The sequence below is a fragment of the Engystomops pustulosus genome, chromosome 2 (genome assembly GCF_040894005.1).
Source record: "Engystomops pustulosus chromosome 2, aEngPut4.maternal, whole genome shotgun sequence".
Taxonomy (NCBI): domain Eukaryota; kingdom Metazoa; phylum Chordata; class Amphibia; order Anura; family Leptodactylidae; genus Engystomops; species Engystomops pustulosus.
The window spans coordinates 190459893-190485384 of record NC_092412.1 but is presented as its reverse complement, the minus strand read 5'-3'; the positions used below and the strand labels follow the sequence as shown (position 1 = coordinate 190485384).

The 25492-nt window shown below is 39.9% G+C and overlaps 1 protein-coding gene across 2 annotated transcripts in view; it reads left to right on the top strand.

The window, feature by feature from the left end:
* The first annotated feature begins 266 nt into the window (after positions 1-266).
* Positions 267-25492, top strand: part of TAFA3 (TAFA chemokine like family member 3) — a 320332-nt gene continuing 295106 nt past the window's right edge. For both annotated transcript variants that reach the window (XM_072137624.1, XM_072137625.1), the window contains exon 1: positions 267-751. The gene's annotated coding sequence lies outside the window, so the exon portion shown is untranslated. The remainder of the gene's footprint in view (positions 752-25492) is intronic.

Sequence of the window (25492 nt, the reverse complement as noted above, 5' to 3'; positions counted from 1 at the left end):
TCTAGTGTAGGTACGTCTTTGATTATATGATAACATTTTACTCTGTCATGTATTGTATAGGCATCTACTATGAATATTACAACTACAAGTAATAACGGGACTTATAATATCCAGATATCCCCTAGTAAAGCTTGCATCTCACTCTATGACAGAATTCTTCTGTTATAACAAGAGAAGACACTAGGGGACACTGTGCCTCTTTCACAACACTTCCATCCCATTTTACCTCCTTCACAGTCCCTGAGGATTCTGCTTAAGCTAAGGCTGCCAATGAAGTCAAAGCCTAATGCATTTCTCTGTGGTACCACAGGCTGCATCTCTTTCAAATTACAGTGCAGGCGGACCAGACAACATTTTCTGAATTAGCATCTCTGGGACTCCTCTGCTCGCACACATCGTCCACATCTGAGGTACAGCCAGGTACCTGTCTGCTTTACCTATGGACCTTATCTGCACTCTACTTTGGATTAGAGGGAAACTCTGATTTTCTGCAAAGCACAGAGAACAGTTGGGAGGTGGCACCAGGAGTTCCTGTGGAGAACCCATTTTGGTCACCTGCTTTCTTTTTTTCTTTCTTCCTCTTTGTCCCCTTTCTGCTGGATAGCTAATGGATGGGGGAATGCTGCAACCTTGGTCTTGAAGAATGAGATAAGTTTGTGGAGTTCGCTTTGAGAGGAAGATGTACCCTTCCCCAAACATGGAAACATAGCTGGGATCTTTGATGGATATTGATTTTAAAGAAAGAGCACAGGTAGGTGACATCAAGCTCCATTCCTCTGTCTGTGGTTGCAGCTGCTGAGGAGGAACATTTTAACTTCTTCTTGATTTATGATTGGAATCAGTGTGTTAATCATACACAGGTGTCTGTGTGCTGCATATACTGGAGAGATATAATAATGAAAATTAGAAATTGCACGGCGCCCTCTTCTTCCCCTGGTCCCCCTTAGATTTTTTTTTGCAATCATTTGAAGAGTAATTTATTTCCTGTAATCAATCATTCAGACGTGTTAATGATCTGGCGGCTGGATGGAGGGGAATCAGCATCTGATTACTACATAAAGTTTGCCTTTGCTTCGCCTGTAATTCTACTTTCCTCTATATTCGCCTTGTTCAGGAATCAAAGCATCTGGTTAATTGTGTGAATGAGTTTGCTTTCCGAGGTTCCATTCTATAGAAAAATCCTAAGCAAGCATTTTAGACTTGCCTTTTAAGCACATCAGCTGAATTCCTGATGATACGGTGTATGTGGTATGCAGTTCAGGTACTTTGATGTCCTGCATATTGTATGTAAAATTCTTGGTATAGTAATGTATTATGCCTCTGGCTCTTAACTGCGTTATATTAAAATGCCTTTCACATTTCCATAGACCCAGTGTAGTGAAGGCACTTATCCAATTAAAAAGAAATGCAAATGGAGTGGTAGAAGATAGATTATACTGGAACTAATTTTTTATTTAATGTATGTATATAGACTACACAAATGCACACGCTACATACATACAACACCAAATGTCAAATGTCAATCTGTATGTCTCTTATTGTACCAAATTCATAAAATAAGCAGTTTTCAAGATTATTATTAATACTTTGAAGGGTTAAGTGGTTGTATCTATATGTGCATGCTTGTGTTCATACATGTACATCTACTTGGCTTTGTAGGACGAGCTATGAAGATTGCCAGGGAAAAGATAACTATAAAAGGCATGTTGTTAGCATTGAAATCTAAAATTTAGGTAGGTACTGTATTAGACATAATCTGCATGTCGCTTATATTTCACATTCAAGACTAAAGTTTTAAAGTTAATGAAATATAATTCTAACACATTAATCAGCGATCTGTTTGGTATAACTCATTTAGCCTTATACATAGCCAACTAGGCGATCCATATTTCCAGCTCTAAATTATGATACTTGATCTATTTATTTTTGCTTTTGTCGTTCAAAAAGGAATTTCATTTAAGAAAGCATTCTGCAGATTCAATATAATGATTCCTGTCAAAGAAAGTGTATCACAGGCCTCTCATACCTGAGGAGAATGAGCCTTTTCTCGTTTTCTTACAGCCAGGCCAAGATTTGCACAATCCCGATGGGAATCCTCTGGCTTTATAAAAAAAAAGGTGGATTGACAGTTTAACCCTGGACAGGAAAATGTCATTTTGGAAGAAACTGATGAGTTCTTCTCGCGTTAATTAGGTTGTAGTGGCCAGTGCTATATTTTTCTATTTATCACAGCGCATATGGTGAAGTGAGAAGTACAAGGCTAAGCTGTTCTCAGCCTTAGGTCTGATAATGAGGAGTTCCTTAATAGCTTCAGGGCTGTTTTCAGCCAGAAGTAAAACTGTCAGCTAAAAGGAAACTTCACAGCTTTATAGTAACTGATAGAGTTTGGAAGTAGAAACTGATACTCGCAGAATTATTTTTTCTAAAGCAACTTTAGAGGGAAATAATTTATGTGTTGGAAAACAAGATACTGTCCAATGCAAATTAAAGTGAAATTTTGAAGGCCATTAACCTTTAATCTCCGCCTTCACCCCAAGATTAGATCTAGTGAATAGGTTTCTCAACTGGTAGAGAAAGTATCTTTTCTTGTGTGACAAGAACGGATACCAGAGGACTATGTGTAAATTGTGACTACTTGCAGTGGATATAATGTATTGTTTGGTATTACCAATCATCTAAAGGGGTTGTCTCAGCACTATCTTTATTAGGGCATATGTACGTCATAGGGGGAGCTCCTCCACTTAGGGAACCCCCTTATGAACCAGATCATGGAAGCAATGGTGGGTTCGGCCTACCCCATGTTATAGAGCTGCCCATTTATTTTTCTAATGACCGTTAACTTGGGGTTTATGATGGCAGACTTGTGGCAGTTAGATGATCATCAGGCCGGCCATCAAAAAACAGTAATTTTTGTCACACAATAAGGATATTTTTAATCTATATGACTTCTATTGAAATGTCCACAAACATATCTAATCACAACCACCTCATATATTTCTAGTTTTGAGCTTTCAGATGTAGCAAATTTTAATTTGACATTTATTGTGCTTAGCATTTTCAGTGAACATTTGTAAGTTATATTTGCTATACCTGTATACGATAAGCTCATATGAGTAGCATTTTTAGGAATTATCCTTAAGATTTACAGTGCATTAGTACGATACAGACATGGGCAGGTAAATAATTGCAGCTACATTTATTATATTTACAGGAGCCTGCAAATTGACTTGTTTTGGAGCAAATGTTTTTGACTAAAATGTACAATACTAATTGAACCCAAATATGTATGTAATCATGTCTCATTGAGTTATAATATGCATTTCGAGTAAGTCTGTGAAAACCAGTCATATTTATTTAGCAGATATGTGGAGCAGTGTTCAGGTGGTGAAATGTCATGTCTCTACATTATAAAGCTGGAAAGGAAGTGACCTTGAAAAGTGAGTGCAGGTGTAGCTAGGAATCCAACCGCTTCCTTGCATGACCAGCACACTCCGTGAAACAGACAGGCTGTGAAGACAAAAGACACAGAAAATAATGTAGAGTTTCATACCATCACTATGAACCTGCAATTGCCAAAAAATGCATTATAGTTGTCAAATGAATGTTTTTCCTGTGGTTTATAGTTATGATTGATATTATTTTTATTATTATTACTATTCCAATGATATGCCAGTTTCCACATAAAAGACCAATTTAAGCTTTTGTTTCTTCCAATACAACAGTGTTTTAGTAGCTTGTGAGACAATATGATTTTGTAGCTTTTCACCCTCCTCAAATGCAAAGTACCAAAATTTTGACCGCATGTTATCAGTTTTAGACCTTTTGGAATCCTCTTTTAGGATTTGTATCCTATGTACCACAAACATATGTAGGTGGGTATTAAGCTGGTCACAAAATTTCAATAGCAGTTAGCTTGTTAGCTCTTCAGCTTGGCCAACTGTTGTCTCTCCATAGCACCCTCTTACACACAAACAGGCTGAGCTTGAACGTGTAAAGATTAGAAAAGGGGAAGAGGTTAGTGACCAGCATCTCAGGGGCTTGCATATCTCACTAGAAAACAAAAAGATTTGGCATATCCAACTTGTTTTTCCATAAATCTGTCATGGGAGAATCTCAGCATCCGACCTTACACATTAGATGGTTGGCCAGTCCTGCTGCAATCGAATTTCACATGCATTTTCATAATGTGTATAAGCAGTCTCAGACTTACAGTAGACTTTTTTAGTGGTAGGACCTTGATTCTAGTGGACTGTAATTAAGTATATGATACATAATTTATCATTTCTATTGGTATGACTTATGGTTTGAAGATTCATTCAGGTAGGTCACTGGACAGTATTCCAAACAAGACCTTTGTACTACTAAGAATAGGTCAAAACATAATTGACTTCTAAACTAATCCCTAATACCATTCTAGGTATTAGTGGTTTTCTAGCTTTGAATAATCTAGAAACATTTAGATATTTTCAAAACGGTATCATTTTTCCTTTTGTTTCTATGTTTCTATCAATACTTGTTAGTAACCTGAATATCATATGTAAAAAGATATGATGTAGATATAAATGGAACCAATTGTCTCATTAACATCCGCTCTACTTCCTGACTCATGAAAAGGCACCAACTATGTATTGACAGCCTTTTTTGTCATTAATAATCATGTTCCCTTTAATACCACTATGATTTGTGCCATACCTCTGTTACTTCTGCAAACAGTTTATGAGTACAATAACAATTGGGTATCACCAGTTGTGGGTGTTTCTTGCACAGTTTGGTTAAATGCTCACCAACTTGGCAATCTTTGGCTGTGAAAAAGAGACATTAAGATCCGTTTTTGGGTGCTGATTTCCATCCGTTTGACATAATTTTTTCACAGATTCTCATAAACTATAGTCCATGAATGATTTGTGCAAAACAGTTCAGTCTAGGACATGCTCTACTTTTTAATGGACCATCAATAGGTATTGATCCTTTAAAAGGTATTGCATTTAATGCAGCCATGCCCTGTCAGTTGAAAAACCAGATGGCAATTTGTCAATCTTTACTGTTGTGTCATGAGCCCAATAGCGTCCAATAATTGTTGAACGTGCCAGACTGTAAAGTAACGTATTACTCTAGCAAGATATTTTCTTGTATCCAATTGCCAATTTATTGAAAACATTTCTGGAGGAATGACAAAAAGAAGAGTAAAACATAGAATTATCGGCAAAAAATGCGCCAAGATTGTATATTTACTAGAACAGATACATAAGGAGGCCCCTTTTGACTGTTAAAGGGGCATAAAAACTATGGAAATTGTTACAGTAACTGGGAATGTGTGAACGCTGTAGCTAAACAGATTTGTAATTTTCTATTCATGGAAGTTGAATGATAATCTTTAGGGTGCTTGCAGAGGTGAGCGTCTTGATTCCGCTTTGAAATGGAATCAATGCGCATGGGGGCGTGCCATGGCCTATCACGCATACAATTGGTAACCAACACCCAGTGTCTTTATTGTCTAAATGCAAGACACTGATTGCTGATTGAGGTTCACATATGTTTGCATAGAAACACATATGCAGTCGGCCTCGAACCACTCCAGTGCGATTTGACAGGGTCCTCATGGGTAGGTCAAATTGTTTCTTACCCAACATTTCCAAAAATAGATGTAACTAAGAAACAAATGAATTGTAGTGGTAGAAATTATATTAAAGCACAACCAATCTTCAATAAATCATATAATATTTGAAACCTTATCCAGAAAACATGATTCCTCACCTCCAGCAAGGTCTTTTCGATTTATCTGTTTGCAATGAAAGGTTTATGGCTTCACTGATTAAACTTGATCTTACTGTTTGAAACACAAATTGGAAAAATATTAAATAAATATATTGAAATGTAAAATAAAGGAACAGAATAGCTTTCCGTTTTCTTTTCACCTTGGAAATGGACTAGAAATCAGATGGAGCAGGGGACATGTTGATGTTTGTTTGCTCTAACTGCCTTCTAAATTATTTACAAATTATCTAGTACTGCTGCTTTGAAGCTGGTACGATGGCCATGTTGGCTAAATTAATGATCAGCCGTAAATGTAAAAGTCAGAACAGAACATAAATAACAGAATAAAACTAGGATGCTTTTAATCTCATGTTTAAGGACTCAAAAGCCCAGAGCAATCAGAGGTGATACCAAGCATACGGTAGCTGTATTCTGCAGTAAAAGACAAGGCATTGGCTGAGAGAGAGAGATTTTTCCACCAAACGAAGGAGTCATTTGTATGAATGTTCTTTTATTGTGCCCTGTAAAGACAAACTGAATATGAATGATGTCTACCAATTACAACAATGGAAATAATGACATTCTATTGGTTCATATACTTACCAGTGTTACACTAGTATTACAAATGAGTATCTCAATCACTATGTGATGGTGGTTATGGTACTGCTCTGCACTTGCATGCTGTTCAACGTACAATGCCACAGGGTGGTCAATATAATTTGAGTGCTGCAGCCTGTGGGTTGATGGTTTAATGACGTACCTATATAATTAGACATATAGTAAAGCTTATAGATAAGTCCGGCTAATGAAAATCCACGTTTTGTTGTTGTTTGAGCACACATTGAACAATGTTGTTTTATAGAACACATATATCTATAGAAGTTCATGCATATTAGTATACAGTAACCCATGAGTCAATAGCTTAAACAGATAAGAGATTTATGCATGTAGATGATTTAAGGGCATCTCCTGTGCCCTAAACTCTGATTTTCAGTAGTACAAAACTGGTGAAGATTTCAACTATGATTTCTGGTGTAAATTATAGTAAATCTGACAGTCTATGGGAAACCATACACCTATCTGTTTAGCTCACTCCTGGCACACACATTAAAAAAGTGTATCCCAAGCAGAAGAAAGTAATTATACTACTTTTAGATATTTATGGTGTAAAATATATGCTACCACTTACCGAATGACTGCGTGGTACAAAACAGGTCCAAGGGAAGGGGTGGTTCAAGACGTGTGCCCTGGGCTGTGTGAACATTGTAATATTGGCATTCACTTCCTACATATGGTACTAGAATCAAGCTTCTTGGGTAATGGAGGTTCTGCTACTTTCAATCTGAGGTTTTGGGACCGTGGATGACTTACAAAAGCCCTGAAATGGCTCTTGTGTACATGTGCATTGACAACATGAACAGATGTATGACGATTTTAGATGAAGGTCCTTTTCAGTATTTAATTTGGTGGGTGGTCATCGGCCTGCTAGAAGCTTTGGGCCCTGGGCTCCCGCCCCAAATTTCCTGTATTATAATCCACTACTGGTCCAAACCCTTACACCCCAATGATCATTGTTCTTAAATCTTTGTATGTTAGCGCTGCATTCTATGTTTGGCGTTGTGCATTATGGCTATTCATCTCCAGTTTGGTCACGACAGTCTAGGGGACATTGCTCCAGAAGTCTTGTGGTTTGTTCAAATACTACTATGCAAACTTTCTTTTTAGAAAGAAAAGTTTTTCTTAACAGCATCTGGCTGCTTTTAACAATCTTATTTTTATAAGCATTAAGGTTGTTGTTAGGTTTTCATGTACCACGTCTGCATTTTAGCCGAGTTTGTAATTACTTGGTGTTTGTTGTTATGTGTTGTTGTTAGTCTGAGGTTACCTCTACCTAATATTAAGCCTTTTAATGCTACATACTATATAAATATATCAGGCTTGCATATAGATGGGAAGCTATTGAAAACTGGTTGACCTGTTTCTGCTACCTATAGACCAGACAAGAGGTGTTCAAGGGTAAATCAAGGAAATAAGAGAAGTTACATAAATTAGATTTTTGGTCTCCAGGGTCTACCTAATGTTTAGAACCTATTTGTATGGTCTGGACTATTATGGATTTTTCCTAGACTCTTCCTGTGAATTACAGATCACTCAGTGATAACCAAGTCCCTAAGTAGAATACTGTTTCTTACTTATCTATAGTGAATCTAAACTAAAAAGTGGGTTTACAGCTTATAGCAACGCTAACATATTCCTTTCTTGTGTAGCTTACAGTAAATAGCTATTGTAAGGCTCTGTTAGTTCCTGTGTAACAGTCCTTGCAGAAACCACCTATAAGGCATTCCCTTTCATACTTAGGTATTACTAAATCTGCTCCGATTTTAGCACCATATGTTGTTATGAAATTTACATTCCTTTGAGTTTGTCAAAACTTGATGTATAGAGTGCGTCAAATCCAATTATATGCATATGAAAGTGTCAAAAGCTTTGTTTAACTTAATGAAATGCATACTTGTAGATTAAGATTAATTGTTGAATGCCAAAACGCCATTGTTAAGAAGTATCGATAAAATGTTTATGTTAAATCATTCCCATTCACACATGGGAAAGGGAAATATTTTGATGGATTTATACCTCACAGCCATACCCTTATTTCCATAGTGTTGAGAAATATTTTTTAGTCTGTGCTTCTGTGAGAAAACTTAAATGTACTGTACATGAAGGCAAGTGTCTTCTTGAGCCTGAATATTGCCATGAATGTTACAGAAAATATTCAGACCACTTTTAAATGTTTCATGCTTTGTTTCATTGCAAATTGGTACGATCAGAAATTGTTCACCTGGACAGAAAAAAACTGAAATGTAAATATATTTGCTAATTTATTAAAACTGAAAAACTGAAATATCAGATGGCCATAGGTATTCAGACCCTTAGCTGTGACACATATGTAAATCACATGTGGACTATTTCCTTCTGATCCTCTTGAGATGGTTCTAATACTTCCTTAAATTTGATTAGGAAAGGCACAGACCCATCTATATAAGACCTCTCAGCTCACAGTGCATGTCAGAGCACATGAGAATCATGAGGTCTAAGTAACTGCCATTGTGGGAGAATAGCCTTGGTGAGAGAGGTAAATAAGAACCCAATGGCTGAGCTCAAAAGATGCTGTAGGTAGATGGGACAAAGTCAACTATCATTCAAGTCCTCCAACAGTCGGGGCTTTATGGCAGAGTGTGCCGACGGTAATCTCTCCTCAGTGCAAGAAATATGAAAACTTTCATACTGTTTGCAAAAAAACACATGATAAATCCCAAACTATGAGAAATAAGATTCTTTTGTCTAATAAGACAAATATTGAAATTTTGAAACTTTTCCAACTCTTTCAAAAAGGCTGTCCACCAATGTTCTCCATCTAGCCTGAGGGAACTGTAGAGGATCTGCCCCAAATACAGAGTATCCCCAAATACAGGTGTAAAGAACTTGTTGCATAATTCCCCAAAAGACTCATGGCTATACTAGCTCAAAAGGTGCTTCTACTCAATACTGAGCAAAGAGTTTGAATACTTACGACCATGTGAATTTAGTTTTTGCTTGTTTAATAAATTTGCATAAAATATCTACATTTCTGTTTTTTTCTGTCTAAATGAGGTACAGAGTGTACATTAATGAGCAAAAAGAAATAACTTAAAAATCAAAAGGGGTCTGACAGCTTTCCATACCCACTGTATGTATAGTAGTGCCATTTGCATTCACATGGGCCTATTGCAAATATAAAATGTTACTATTGCTATACCAAAATTGAAATAATGGGTGTACATGTTGGCAAGGTATATGCAAACATGTTTTCTTGGGTTGAAAATGAAACTTTTGAATCTAGTTTCACATTGTAGAAGACAGGCCCGTATAAGTAAAAATCTGACTTTCAAGAATGCTTATGATATTAATTGGGATTAAGCAAAACCAGCCCACCGCCAGATAGCTACTGCTTCAAAGTTGTTGGAGACCAATCACTTCAGGACAGCTAACTGGTTTGCATAGGTGAGAGACAATGTACCCTATAAAGTCTTTCCTTGCTTCTCTAAAGATTCTGGGACAGGAATATACAAATAAGTTTCCTCTAGAACACAGCCAAGGTGTCAGGAGGGTCCAGCAATCCAGACTAGTCCGCACACAGTAGTGATGAGTGAATGATGGGCAAGATAAATATACGAAGACATCTGTTAGGGTAACATTATAGGTACCTTTGTATGGTATCTGCATATACATGATCACCTATTGACAGGTTGCTCCTGTACTTGCTATTGTTTAAGTACAGTACAGCCTGGCAGTAAGTGGTAATTTGAATGAATTAATCGCCATTACAAAGGACAAAGTACAGTTATGTTAGAATGCAGATGTACCATATTGACGTACCATGATGTTCATGCTTCAAGTGAAGGGGAGCTAAGCCTTTCCTAGTTCTACCCCTGTTTAGATGTTTTGCCCCAGCTTCAATGATAAATTGTACATACTCTGTGATCATTAAAACATCTATAGGTAATATAAGGACAATTGGGGCTCCTAACCACCCCTACTAGTTACTGTCCCATATATAAGTGGCAGGATCATGCCTACATTTGTTGCTATCATTGCAGATTTTATCAGATCTGCAAAGAAAATTTGCATAGCACTACCACGCCTTATTTCATGCTTATTTCCTCTGATATTAGTATTGTGCAGTTGACACACTGAATAGACTCCATTGGGTACCGGTGACAAAACAGAATATTAGAAATGATAACCAAGATGTAAACAGAGCCGAAACCTTATGTAATGTATTCTACAAATTCCTTTTAAAGTTGAGGAATGTGATAGATTTCTTTTTATTGAACATAACCCCATGAACATGGAGCAATCCCAGCTAAATCCGTGAAAATCCATCCTAACTGAATTTTGGCCAGAAATTGATCTTGTTTAATATCTACTGCAATTGCTCATGTCTAAAAACTTGCCAATAGTGAAATAAAAATGTCATTTATTACAACAGTCTGAAGACATTAATGCCTGCGAGCAGCCACAAAACGACAAAAGAACATTTTATACTGGGGCGAGGGTCAAAGGTTAAAATCCTATAACCTAACATTAGCGATACTATACTTTTATGCCCCTTTGACTACAAACTTGCTATCTACTACAGAAAAACATACTTTAGAAGGAGAGACCTTTATATAACATTTTAACAATTTTGACTATTTTGGAATCACTGATATAACAGAACTGCTTACAGAGCATATACTCATTGAAGCATGGCGATAATAGTAAATACTTAAGGATGTTCCAGTGTCCATGATGGTAGTGACTTGAGGATGTTCCTCTATTTCTTAGAGCAGTGATGGCTAACCTTTTAGAGCCTGAGTGCCCAAACTACAACCAAAAGCCGCTTATTTATTGCAAAGTGCCAGCATAGCAGTAATTTATTTCTCCTTGTCCTTTAACAACTTTCAATCAGCCTCCTAAGGACACCAACACAGATGAATTTGCCCTCCTCCTTTCAACTATCATTGTAGGAAGATTCTGTAGGAAGATTCTTTGAGTCGTGTCTGGTGAACTTCATTCTGGGGTGATGGCCTGGGCGCCCACAGAGAAGGCTCCGAGTGCCGCCTCTGGCACTAGTGCCATAGCTTCGCCACCACTGCCTTAGAGTATTACTTGAGGATATTTCTTTTTATGTGAGGTCAGTTACATGAAGATGTTCCTGGTTGTGAGGATTGTTACCTGAGTATGTTCCTCTGTTCCTGAGACTAATTACTTGATGATATTTCTCTGAGGGTAGTTAAGGATATTTCTTTTTCAGTGAAGTCAGTTACATGAAGATGTAAAAGGCTGTGAGGATAGTTACTTGAAGATGTTCTTATGTCTCTGATGGTAGTTACTTGAGGATGTTCCTCTGCCCCTAATGATAATATCTTAAGGATGCCCCCTTTATTTCTGAGGGTAGTTACTTGAGGATATTTATTTTTTAGTGATCATTGAGGATTGCTACTTGTGGATGTTCCTCTGTCTCTGGCAGGGGTTACTTGAGGATGTTCCTCTGTCTCTGGTAGGGGTTACTTGACGATGTTCCTCAGTCTCAGGCAGGGGTTATTGGAGGATGTTCCTCTGTTCAAAAAACTGAAGATGTTCCTGGTGGCTAGGATTGTTACCTGAGGATGTTCCTCTGCCCCAAAGGAGAGTTACCATCAGTATATTCCTCATTTTGTGTGCATAGTTACTTATGGATGTTACTCTGTAAGGATAGTTGCTCGAGGAAATTCTTCTGCTTTTGAGGGAAGTTACCTGAGAGTGCTCCTCTATTAGTGAGGGGAATTACCTGAGGATCATCCTCTTTTTCAATATGTACCACAAAAACCAGTTACCACAGTAACTAGAAAAACATTTGCATAAAAAAACTTCTCATTAACTCTACTTTGTATGATGACCTTGTGTTGTGTACCAGGTAAACCTACGCTTTCATAAAGCTGAAACATTATCATCTGTATGTGCTAAAATCACTAAAATCACATATTTGATTCTTTATTGACTTTCATCAGACAGATCAGTGTTGAAGCTGTAACCAACCATTTCAAAATAAAGTTATTTACTGCAATTTGCAGAGCTGAATTTTTCTGCTATGTGTAGATGGGTGTCAGAACTCTTTGAATCAACGCCTTCTACACTTTTCTTGCTGCTTGTTTTTTTTCTCAAACAATGATCAGTTCAGTTAAAGATCAGTTCCCGTGGTTTGGAATTGTACCCGGGAGTGATATTTTCCAGGAGGCAGCTTGAGTGGCAGGTCAGCAGCCTCTCTTACATGGGGTGCACCTCAGGTGCCTATTGGAGTGAGGGATGTCCAATCCTATCAAGTCCATTGTCAGTTATATTTCTATTGTCATTGTTGTCTGTCTTGTGCCTGTTTGTTTGTCTTTTAGTATTGTGCTATTTCCAGGGTAGGGACTGCCGCTCAGTTGTGGTCTGCAATTTAGCACACAACTGGCAAGTAAACAAAGACAGTGATTGTGGGAAGTGCTGGACTCTTCCCCTGTCTTGAAAATAGGATTAACAGCTCCCTATGCTTTCAAAAGGAATAGACCAAATGGTCTCCTATAAACACCTCAAGAATAATTTAAATTTAAATATTAAATTGCCTACCATAGCATTTTCTTAGTGCACAACCCCTCTAGATGGTATAGAAGCATTTACAGCACAGAACATGCATATTTTTTAATACTTTATTGGCCTGAAATGACATATAAATAATGTGGCCAGAAAAAGTAACAATAATGGGCACTTTTAATAAAAAGAAGATAAATAGGAAATCGGAAGATTAAAAGGAAAATGTGAGGCACAGTTAAGTGCAAAATAGTCCCTTCACCATATGTATTAAATATAGCTCTTGATTGGCAGCTCAACTAGTGCTCCAAACGACTTCTCAGTAGAAATCACAGGCCAGCATTGTCATGTTGTGTGAAGTAAGCAAACCTCCAGCCTGTAATGCAGGATGCTTATGAAAAATTAATACTGCAGGCCAGCAGAGAAGAAGCTTGAATTGTACTGGCAGTATCTTCTCACTAGGGTGTTTCCACATTTCTTATAGACAAGGCTTTCTTCGTTATACTCAAAGAGCATATATGATGGATATGCATTAAATCAGTCTAGGCAGCAGAATTGGTTACTCTGCCTTGATGGGTTATTGTGGCTTATGTAACGGAAGAGAAAATTCTCACCTTTTAAACAAACGCTTATATATATTGCGCTAATGTGTTTATTCATTGGCCACATTTTTTTTGGAATATATATTTATTTTTCAGCACCCACAAATAGACTATCCAGATCTGATCATTGCAAATATATTTTAGATCTTTATAGTGGCTACTGGCTGTCTAAGCAAAATCCACATTAAAAAGTGCTCTTTGACCGCTATTTTGTTATGAGTTGTGGACCTAAGCAACCAGAGGGCTTCCTGGGGTTCAAATCACCATTGATCCAAATGATCATTTACTGCTTCATTGTCAGCCATTTACCCAGTAGCTAGTAAGGTTACTCATCCTACAGTGGGGAAAAAAGTATTTAGTCAGCCACCGATTGTGCAAGTTCTCCCTCTTAAAAAGTTGAGAGAGCCCTGTAATTTATATCATATGTAGATTTCAGATATCAGAGACAAAATGTGAAAACAAATTTAGAAAATCACATTGTATGATTTTTAAAGAATTTATTTGCAAATTATGCAACACAGGATATATAAAGTATTGAAATGAACTTTTGTAAAATACTTATTTTACATCATAATTTGCAAATAAATGATTTAAAAATCAGACAATATGATTTTCTGGATTTGTTTTCTACATTTTGTCTCTCATACTTGAGGACTACCTCTCTCATCTTTTTGAATGGGAAAACTTGCACAAGTGGTGGGTGACTAAATACTTTTTTTTCCCCACTGTAGGCTAATGTGTAAGTAGAAGAAAATCTTGAATATTAATTATAATTTAGAAAAGTAATTTGTAACATTGTCTGGCCTACAATCAGTGGGGGCCCCCGCCAGATTTTGTGCCCAGGGCTCATCTACCTTAAAGGGAACCTGTCACAAGGGACCTCATTTTCACTAAAGACAGATTGTAAAAGCCCAAGACACCTGCAGTGCAAAAATGCCTCTCTGCCTTTTGTAAACATTTGCATTAAAATATAATTGTGTGTTATAACTTACTTATTTTGCATCCTGACAAAATCCTGGGGTTGCATTTAAAAAAAGCAACATGTGACTTTTCTGAGCTGCAGGCTTCCTCCATCTTTGTGCTCCTGTACAGCTTGTCCCTCCCCCACTGATGTCATCTCACCAGGCTTTGACCTCTGAGAAGGAGCAGGAGGTGGAGCTGTACAGGAGCACAAAGGTGAATGCTAAGATCTGAGGAGTGAGTAACACAGACAAGTCACATGTTGTTTTTTGAAATGCATCCAAACCAAAGTCCAGCCCCTGTGACAGGTAAGTTATAACACACAATTATATTGTAATGCAAATGCTAAGAAAAGGCAGAAAGACATGTTTGCACTGCAGGTGTAATAAGCTTCTGCAACCTGTCTTTAGTGAAACTGAGGTCCCTGGTGACAGGTTCCCTTTAATCCAGCCCTGATTGCTCACAATACAAAAATACTGCTCAATCTTTACAAATAGCACAACACAAGTTCCCAAGAAAAGATAGTCCATGTTTTGGTGATATTTCAGGAGGGAAGACCAGTTCTATTTCAATATGTGATACTTAGGCTCTGTGGGGCTGATTTATCATTGATAGTTTTTTGGGGTATGTTTGGAGTTCATTTGGTGTATTTTGTACATAGGATTAATCAGGCTTAATTCAAACGACTAAGCCTTTTCACAGCAATGATAAATGAATGCTTTCATCCATTTTTCACGTCCAAGTTGCATCTATGTGACATCCAATTTCACTATAGCTCTGCACAATGACATTAATAGTGGGTTAGACAGCCTAGTTGTATTTTTTGATTATTTAACATGTTGAAATGTTTCTTTTCCTGTTACCTTTTGTGTAAGCATATCATGTGTTTTGATTGGTAGGGTAAAGTGAATAAATCTGTCTTCAACAATTTTAGTACAGGAACAAAAAGCTAATTTTTGTAAAAATCTGTAGTATCTGCAAGCATATATAAACCTAACTCAAGTAATGTATTTTTCTGGTAAGTCACAAGAACACTCTTGCCTTGATTTTTAATCAAAAGAAAATATGAAATTATTATATTTTTAGGATCAGAGTTGTGATGTAAAGTGGTTTGTCTGTTACACAGATGTTTCATATCTCTTCTCCCAGTGGCTTCATACTACTACTTTTTTCCTGCCCTTGTTGTCTTTTAATGTCAGCTTTACGCTTTGACAGTCTATAGGTCTTTAAATAATCCATGGGTTGAGAGAAGAAAGGAGATTCATATATTATTACTAGAACACACATACCATGATATTTCATGATTTAACAAGGTACTAACAAATATAAAACACCTCATGCCTTTGGTCTTCTTGGCCATTCTTTATAAAAATAAGCTTGATGGATGACACACTGTACCTTGCCCTACTTTGTGTGACAGTGACCAAATAGGGCAGGTGGCTCATTTACAGCAAGACTTTCAATACTGCCGTAAGATTGTGATAAATTTCTCATCACTTTAGTAATCCAACCAATATGGCAAGGCCAACGCATGAAAAAGTATTTCGCCGGTTTTTCCTCTCATTAAACTCTGTACTCATGAGGGCTTCCAAAAAATAGCTAAGAACAGCTAAATCTATAGTAAAGGTTACAGCTTGACTACAGTAATTTATGGTTGTGAAGCCAGGAGACTTTGCTAAATAAGTCAGAAATATAGGATCATTAATCAAAGCGTCTCAAACCGATGCAAAATATCTGATACAGTATTACAGAAGGAAAAAGCACATTTTTATCAGGAATGTGTTTCATTGATCTCTTAGCAGATGCCCGAGTTTATTGAAATACTTTTTATTGAAAGCGGAGCTAAAATAATAAACACAGAAGAGTTCAAGAAGGAATAAAAGAAATCACTGATAAGCTAATTAAGTCTCCTAAGTCTTAAAAGGAGTTGGAAGCCAGAACGACAACAACTAGATTAATATGGCAGAAAATGTCATGGAAATAGGTGAATGTAATTATCAGCTCTGAGAAAATGGGGAGCATGTTTGGTAAGGTTAAATTAGTGAAATTTACCCTATACCCTGAATTTTACCTTATGGATAAAAATGTATACATAAATGTAATAAAATATTAATATTTGTAAATGTAAAAGGTTTCTATAGTTCATATGGATGAGATATTGCACAGGCCAACAAGCAGCCCTCTTTCTGTTATTATAGCCCTTATTATAGCTATAGTCCCAACAGGAACACTACTGCACATGGCCCACATTTATCAAAAACAGTGTAGTCTGTACTATGTACCAACTTTTTTTGTGCATCTTTGACATAGGGCGTACGACACAATTCTGTCGAGTTGCATTGGTAAATGTGGCACACGGTCTGACTGTGCTTCAGAACGCCCCTTTATGTGCAGAAATTTGTGTTGCATTCAGCATAGTGCAGATGCAACACAAATGTGTTACTGATACTTTACAAATACATGTGGAAGCAGTTTGCATGTTCTTTCTTGTGCAAAGTCAGACAGAAAACTGGCGCAGATATGGGCCTACAGGTTATGGGTCCTACAGGGTTATGGAGAACAAGCATGATACAAATATTTGGGGAACATGCAGGTGGTCATGCTCTACCCCAATACACCCTTAATAAGAAAATAAAGACTCCTTAATAATAGAGTGATTCCATTTTTTGGACAAAATACGGGAGATCATGTTTCTGCATTTAGTGAATACTATGACAATGACAAAATACTATAGAAAAAAGTCTAGATACGTGACATTTTACACACCATTACATTAAAACCATAAAACAGGGTTACAAACAAGGTAAGGAAATCCTTGTAGCCGAGTATAAACTAAATTGGCAGTATTTCAAATCTCCTATCATTGAAGTGTTTGCGTGCAGAAAACTAATACAGTCCCGCATAGCTGTTTGCCCTACAAGACGCCATCCTGTTTTCTATTTTTTAGCAAAAAAAATCATTATTTTGTATATTTGTTCGATACATACGAAGTTGTGGTTGGCTCAGACACTTTAAGAGCCATTGAAAAATAGTCTAATTTCCACAGGATGAATCACTCGGTTTTGTTTTCTTGTAGAGAAAAAAAAAATCCTAAAAAGAAAAATACAAGCAAGGCAATAAAATAAATGAATTATACAAAGGCGGCAGAGTGCTGGCGTGCATCTTAAATTCCCCAGGCTCCAGTTAGTGATAGGTCATTAAAGGCAGAGAAACCTGAGTTTGCATAGTGACAGATTAGCAAACCATTGCAATCAGTGCTCCACAGGTAATGTTCAGCCTGGTAAACAGATTGCCGAATTTATAGCACCCTAGGCCGTATGTTAACCTTGTAAAGGAAATGCAGTCATTTGCTCTTTTTTGTCCTGGAGTTGGTTAATAATCCTTAAAATTCTGTGTACATTGCATTCTCTGTCTTGTACCATTTCTAAATTTCCTTGCTGAAAGATGTACATAAGAGGTAAAAAAAACTAAGTTTCTAGCTAATTAACAAAGGAAAAAAATTTTGATAAATTATAGTACTATTGCATTGTAATCATGTGACCAGCTGTAGGGGGAAAACGAAAGGACCCTTTCCAACCTGGAAACATGGTCCAGTCCATTGGCCTAACCTGACAGCAGCTAGTATTCAACACAAGTATTCTAGGATATTGCATATACAGTACCTGCTTAAAATGGGTTAGGAGAAAAAATGTGGGCTTGGAAACACAACCAGATGGTAACTTTTTTTTTGTACCTGGACCTACAGTATTAATGTAATTTATGATGCATCATGGCATGTAACTTTCAGACTGCCTTTGAAAATCAGTTTAGGTCACATGGGCTGCAAGAAAAGCATTCAAAAAATCTCAGTGTTTCTTGCCCTGAATAAAGGGTTGATGCCATAAATAGGCATTCGTGTGCATGTCTGATCACTGCAACCAAATGCTCTCTGAACTGCCCCATAGAAAATAGGACCTTTAGGAAAGCCATCATATGTACCATAGACATAAGTGGAGTTACTGAAATGAACAACATTCCACTGCCTATTGCAAAAAAACAGAAGAACACCCTACCACATGCAAGTTAATATAATAATGCCTTTGATCTCTCTCTAAGGCTACATTCACACTGACGTATGGAGGACGTATATACGGCCGACGTATATACGGTCGATATACGTCCTCCATAGACGTCAATGGGCGCACGGCGCCCTACGGGAGCGGTACGGTGCAGCACACGTGCGGCACCGTACCGCTCCGTACCCGGAAAAAGATAGGACCTGTCCTATCTTTCTCCGTAGTATGGCACCGTGCGCCATTAATTCCTATGGAGAGGGGCGGGGGTGAGCTGCGGTCACCTCCTCCTCCTCTCCCCGTACACTGCCGTTGCCCGCTACGGTACGGTACGGGCGGGCAACGGCAGTGTGAATATAGCCTAAGAACTACGATTTGGCCCTGCCCTTAGCTATGTCCTATGTTACTATCAAGTAGGTCTACATCTTCTGTATGCTCTGCTACATCAGTTTCTATTTCATGTGGACTACTGTGTAAATGGTTGATCACTTAGTGAAATGTTGCATTCTGTCAAGACTGCACCCCCACCCTCCCACCTTTCTCATTTGCCCACACCTATTAAGGTCTTTGCACCAGTCTTCTGTCAGACTTTGCAGTAGAAAGAACATGCAAATTGCTGGCACATGTATTTAAGAAGTGTCCGCAACATGGCTGCATTATACCCGGCACGTTTCAAATTTCTGCACATAATTGGGGGTAGTAGTTTGTGACACATTTAACATGCACCCTCTACGCTAAAGGTGCACCAAAAATAGTTGGTGCACTCTGTCAGAGCAGTACAGGCTGTGTCAGATTTATGAAGTACGTGTGACACATTTCACAATGGCTCACCCTGCTCACTCCACAGGCAAACTGCACTTAGAGGTTGATATATCAGGCAGCTGTGGGGTGTATTAAGACTTTTTATTGAAAAGTCGGACAAACGTTTCAAACTTTTTTGCAAACCCTTCGAAAGTTTTTCCTACGCTTGATCAGAACTGAAGTTTATTTTCAACTTTTTGCCCACAATTTGCGCCAAAATTGCAACTTTTCACAAGTCTACATCTGGATTTAAAAAATATATCAGGCTCAATACAGAAAAATTTTTGTGCAGCTAACGTTGCTAAGTGACTGGAGAAGTCACTAATTTAGGCGCAAATATGTAAATGTACAAAGAAAGTTGATCCCCTATGTACATAAGATGCATTATTCATGGTAGAATAAGCTATTTGTACTGCACCTATAAGATATAGACCCTAGATACCAATGATTGTCTCCAGGAGCAAGCCCAAAGGGGTTTCCCCCTTTGCTGAAGTTTTTGGTCCCATTGCCATTTTAGACTGTGGACCCATTAGAAAACCTACTACTTGTCAACACATGTATTTCCCAGGGGCTATAACCAGCAACAGATTGAGCATTTCAGGGGCCCTGAGCCATATATTTGGGGATCCAGAAATGCACAGCTCCATCCACCATACCTTTCACCAGGAACCTCATTTTCACTAAAGAAAGGTTGTAAAAGCCCATGACACCTGCAGTGCAAAAATGCCTCTCTGCCTTTTATAAGCATTTGCATTACAATATAATTGTGTGTTATAACTTACCTTGCACCCTGACAAAATCCTGGGGTAGTCAGAGGGGCTGGACATTGGTTTGGATGCATTTCAAAAAACAACATGTGTCTTGTCTGTATTGCCCCCATCTTTGTGCTCCTGTACAGCTCCTCCATCTCCTACTGATGTCAGCTCACCAGGCCGTGACCTCTGTGAAGCAGCAGGAGGTGGAGCTGTACAGGAGCACAAAGAGTGAGTAACACAGACAAGTCACATGTTGTTTTTTTTAAATGCATCCAAACTAAAGCCCAAACCCTTTGAATACACCAGGATTTTGTCAGGGTGCAAGGTAAGTTATAACACACAATTATATTGTAATGCGGGTGTGATGGGCTTCTGCAACCTGTCTTTAGTGAAAATGAGTTCCCTGGTGGCAGGTTCCCTTTAACCCCTTCACGCTCCGTGGCGGATATATCCGCCACGGAGCGCAGTGACTTAGCGCTCAGTGGCGGATATATCCGCCACGGCGCTTATGCCGGCTCGGCTCTGGATCAGAGCCGAACCGGCATCGGTAAACACGGGGTGCCGGCTGTAACTAATAGCCGGCACCCCAGTGTAACACCCGCGGTCGGAGTCGGCTCTGCACGACCGCGGCATCTAACATGTCTCTGGGGTGTCTTTCCCCCACGATCGGCCCCCCCGAACCGTTTTCGGGGGGCACCGATCGCTGCTATGGAAGTGCTGGGGTCCGATCTGGTCCCCAGCACTGCCTGCAGGCACTGCCAGTAAGATGGCGTCTGTGACGTCATCTTACTGGCATAGTGCCAGCCTATGCAAGTGCATAGGCTGACACTGATAATACTCTGCAATACATGATTATTGCAGAGTATTATCATGAACAAGCAATCAGATGATTGCTTGGTCATTTCCCATGGTGGAAAAAGTGAAAAAGTAAAAAAAAAAATGTTATTCAATAAAAAATAAAGTAATAAATCAATAAAAATGCCCATAAGCCCCATAACATATAAAGAGACATATAACCCCAAAAAAGTCTAAATCATAACAAAAACCCCACATATATAGTATCACCGCGTCCGTAACAACCCGTAGAATACAAGTAAATCATTATGGAACCCCCACGATAAACGCTGTAAAAAAAAACTGCTATAAACCTTCCAAAAATTATGATTTTTAGCTATTTTATCCCACAAAAAATGCTATAAAATGTGATCAAAAAACCATGTGTACTCCGACATGATACTGGTGCAAAGTACAACATGTCCCGCAAAAAACAAGCCATCAACCAGCTCCGTAGCCAAAAAAATAACAATGTTATGCCACTTGGAAGATGGCAATGCAAAAATGATAGATTTTTCCCCACATTAGGGTTTTGTTTGACAAATTTAGTAAAACGTAAGAAAATATATTCAAGTCTGGTATCCCCGTAATCGTATCGACCCATAGAATAAAGATAACATGATTATTAGTCTATACGGTCAACACCAAAAAAAAAAAGAGTAAAAAATCCAGTACAGAATTGATGCTTTTCTACTCCTGCCCTCAAAAAAAGTTCCTAAATTTTCAACAATAGGTGATACCAACCCCAAAATGGTAACAATGGAAAAAGCATCTCATCCCGCAAAAAAAATGGCATCACATGGCCCCAATAACGAAAAAGCGAAAATTTTATAGCCTTCAAAAGGGGCCAATGAGGAAACTAAAATCCTGGCAGCTGTAGGGTGCTCCTTCCCTTCTGCGTCTCGCTGTGCACCCATAACACAAGTAATGGCCACATGTGGGGGGTCTCTGTACTCAGGAGAAATTGCAGAACAAATTGTATGGTGGGTTTTCTCTTTTTATATTTTGGAAATGTGTAAATTTTAGTGCTAAATGAACGTATAAGGGAACAATTTGACCATTCTAAATTTCACCTCCATTTTGATTCAATTACTATGAAGATCTCAAGGGGTTAACAATCTTCGTAAAAGCAGTTTCTGATAGCTTGAGGGGTGCAGATTTGAAAATGGGTTGGTTATATAGGGGGTTTTGATGCTAAATATGTAAAATTTCATTCAAAACTGTATTTATCCCCAAAATAGTCAATTCTGAAAATCCGGAAAAGCGATATTCTTTTTGTAAGCCGCGTGACATCAAAATAAATTATCCAAACATTTCAGAAATTATGAAAATGTAAAGTAGACAAATGGGAAATGTTATTCAGCAACTTATTTAGGTGGTAAATCTATCTGCCTGAAAACGCAATGATTTTGAATTTCGAAAATGGCAAATTTTTAAAAAAATTTATCATATTTCCTTTTTTTTTGTAAGTAAACGCAAAACTTATCAGCCAAAATTTACCACTAAAATGGAGTACAACATGTGGGGAAAAAACAATCTCGGAATCGCTTTGATAAGTAACAGTGTTCAAAAGTTATTGTCAGGCTTAGAGGTTGTGGATCCTCTGAACCACTGCGGACGATGGCACAAGCCACTACCTGGGACCGGAGTCTAAGTGGCACCCGGTTTTCACCAGAGCCCGCCGCAAAGCGGGTTGGACTTGCTGCGGCGTGGTACCACCAGGTCGTTCCGCAGGCGTGACTTGTCCGCAGTGGCAGCCAAGGTCGGGGTACAGAATCGGCAGGCAATCTCGTAGTCGGGGTCAGGCAGGAGGTCAGGACGGGCAGCACAGGTTCGTAGTCAGAGTCGTAGCAACAGGTCAGGACAGGCGGCACAGGAGCGTAGTCAGAAACGGAGCAGGGGTCACAACGGGAAATCTCAAGAACAGCACACGGCATCAAAACAGCTTTCTCTAGGGCGCAAGGCACAAAGATCCGGCAGGGCTTGCAGGAAGAGGCAGGCTTAAATAGAATTGGACAATTTGGCCAGCGCCAATTAATGGCGCACTGGCCCTTTAAATTTCCTAGAAGAGTCGCGCGCGCGCCCAGAGGCACGGGACCGCGCGCGCACGGAGCGAGGCCGGGACTCGGGAGCGGGGAGAGGTGAGATGCGCTGGCGTGGCGCCTGCGGGGAGCGAGAGGCACGGGTGAGCCCGCGACCCGCGATGTGGGTCGCGGGTCCACCCGTGACAGTACCCCCCCCCTTCGGCCTCCCTCTCTTCTTTGGTCGAAGAAACCTCTGCAGAAGATCACGGTCCAGAATATTGTCCTCCGGCTCCCAAGACCTTTCTTCTGGACCGAACCCCTTCCAGTCGACTAAGAAGAACCGCTTCCCCCTTACAGTCTTCATATCGAGGATGTCTTTTACCTCATAGGTGTCGGTGGAGTCAGCCACAGGGGAAGGAGGAGGTACTTGCCGGGAGAAGCGGTTCAGGATGACAGGCTTGAGCAGGGAGACATGGAAGGAGTTCGGGATGCGCATGGTGGGAGGAAGGCGCAACTTGTAGGATACAGGATTGATACGGGTCAGGACCTCGAAACGACCCAAGAAACGAGGACCGAGCTTGTAACCAGGTATCTTCAGCCGGATGTATTTGGAAGATAACCAGACCTTGTCCCCAGGAGAGAAGACGGGAGGAGATCTGCGTTTCTTGTCGGCCTGGATTTTAGTGCGAGCAGATGCCCGAAGTAGAGATAGACGAGTCTGTCTCCATACGGAGCTGAGGTCTTGCACCAATTCTTCCACCGCGGGAACATCCGAGGGAACTGAGAGAGGGAGTGGAGGGCGTGGAATTCTTCCATAGACAACAAAGAATGGAGCAGCACCAGCAGACTCAGAATCCAGAGAGTTGTAGGAGAACTCTGCCCAGGGCAACAAAGTGGACCAGTCGTCCTGACGGGCAGAGACAAAATGACGCAAATAGCAGCCCAGACTCTGGTTGACTCTCTCCACTTGACCATTGGACTGAGGGTGGTAGGCTGAAGAAAAGTCCAACTTCACCTGCAATTGGCCACAGAGTGAGCGCCAGAAACGGGAGACAAATTGAACTCCACGATCAGAGACAATGTGCAGAGGAAGCCCATGTAGCCGGAATATATGTTGGAAGAAGAGACTGGCAAGACGTGGAGCAGACGGTAGACCTGGAAGAGGAACAAAATGAGACATCTTCGAAAACCGATCTGTTACCACCCAGATGACAGTATTGCCCGAAGAAGATGGAAGATCCGTGACAAAGTCCATAGCCACGTGAGACCACGGGCGACTGGGTATCGGCAACGGAAGCAAGAGACCAGCTGGTTTTAGACGAGAAGGCTTATTTCGAGCACAGGAGGTGCAGGATCCCACAAAGTCCCGAACATCTTTGACCAAGTCAGGCCACCAGTAGTAGCGGGAGATGAGGGCCACGGAGCGTTGCACCCCAGGGTGCCCAGCCAGGCGGGAAGAATGTCCCCAAAACAAAATCCTCTTCTGCAGAGCAGGTCGGACATACGTCTTGCCAGGGGGAAGCTGCCGAAGATCCACAGGAGCGGCTGCAACCAACTGTTCCGGAGAGATGATGTACTGAGGAACCGGCTCTTCTCCAACAACATCTGAGGCACGGGAAAGGGCGTCTGCCTTGATATTCTTCTCTGCTGGCCGGAAGTGAATCATCAAATTGAAGCGGGAGAAGAATAGTGACCAACGGGCTTGTCTGGGATTAAGACGTTGGGCAGTCTGGAGGTACGAAAGGTTCTTATGATCCGTATAAACACAGACTGGATAGCGAGCACCCTCCAAAAGATAACGCCATTCTTCCAAGGCAAGTTTGATTGCCAAAAGTTCCTTGTCACCAATTGAGTAGTTCTTCTCTGCAGGAGAAAAGGTTTTAGAAAAGAAACCGCACGTAAGAGTTCGCCCCCTGGGTCCTTTCTGGGTAAGCACAGCCCCTGCACCGACAGAAGATGCGTCCACCTCCAAGATAAAAGGCTTCTCAGTATCAGGTCTAGAAAGGATCGGAGCTTTAGCAAAGGCGGACTTTAACCTTGCAAAGGCCTCTTCAGCCGCTGGAGGCCAAAGGCGTGGATTAGCGCCCTTCCTGGTTAGTGCCACGATGGGGGCAACAAGGGTAGAGAAATGAGGAATGAACTGACGGTAGTAGTTTGCGAAGCCCAGGAATCTCTGAATGGCGCGAAGACCCTCTGGACGAGGCCACTGAAGAACGGCAGACAGCTTGGTAGGATCCATCTGGAGACCCCTGTCGGAGATGATGTAACCAAGAAAAGGTAGACCCCGTTGATGGAAGAGACATTTCTCGAGCTTAGCGTAGAGACAATTGGCTCGAAGGCGGCCTAGGACTTGCTGTACGTGAGATTGATGAGTCTTGAGATCTGGAGAGAACACCAAGATATCATCCAGGTAGACCACTACACACGTATACAGAAGGTCCCTGAAGATGTCATTGACAAACTCCTGGAAGACAGCTGGAGCATTGCATAATCCAAAAGGCATCACAAGGTATTCGAAGTGACCATCTCGGGTGTTAAATGCTGTCTTCCATTCGTCGCCCTTGCGGATACGAATAAGG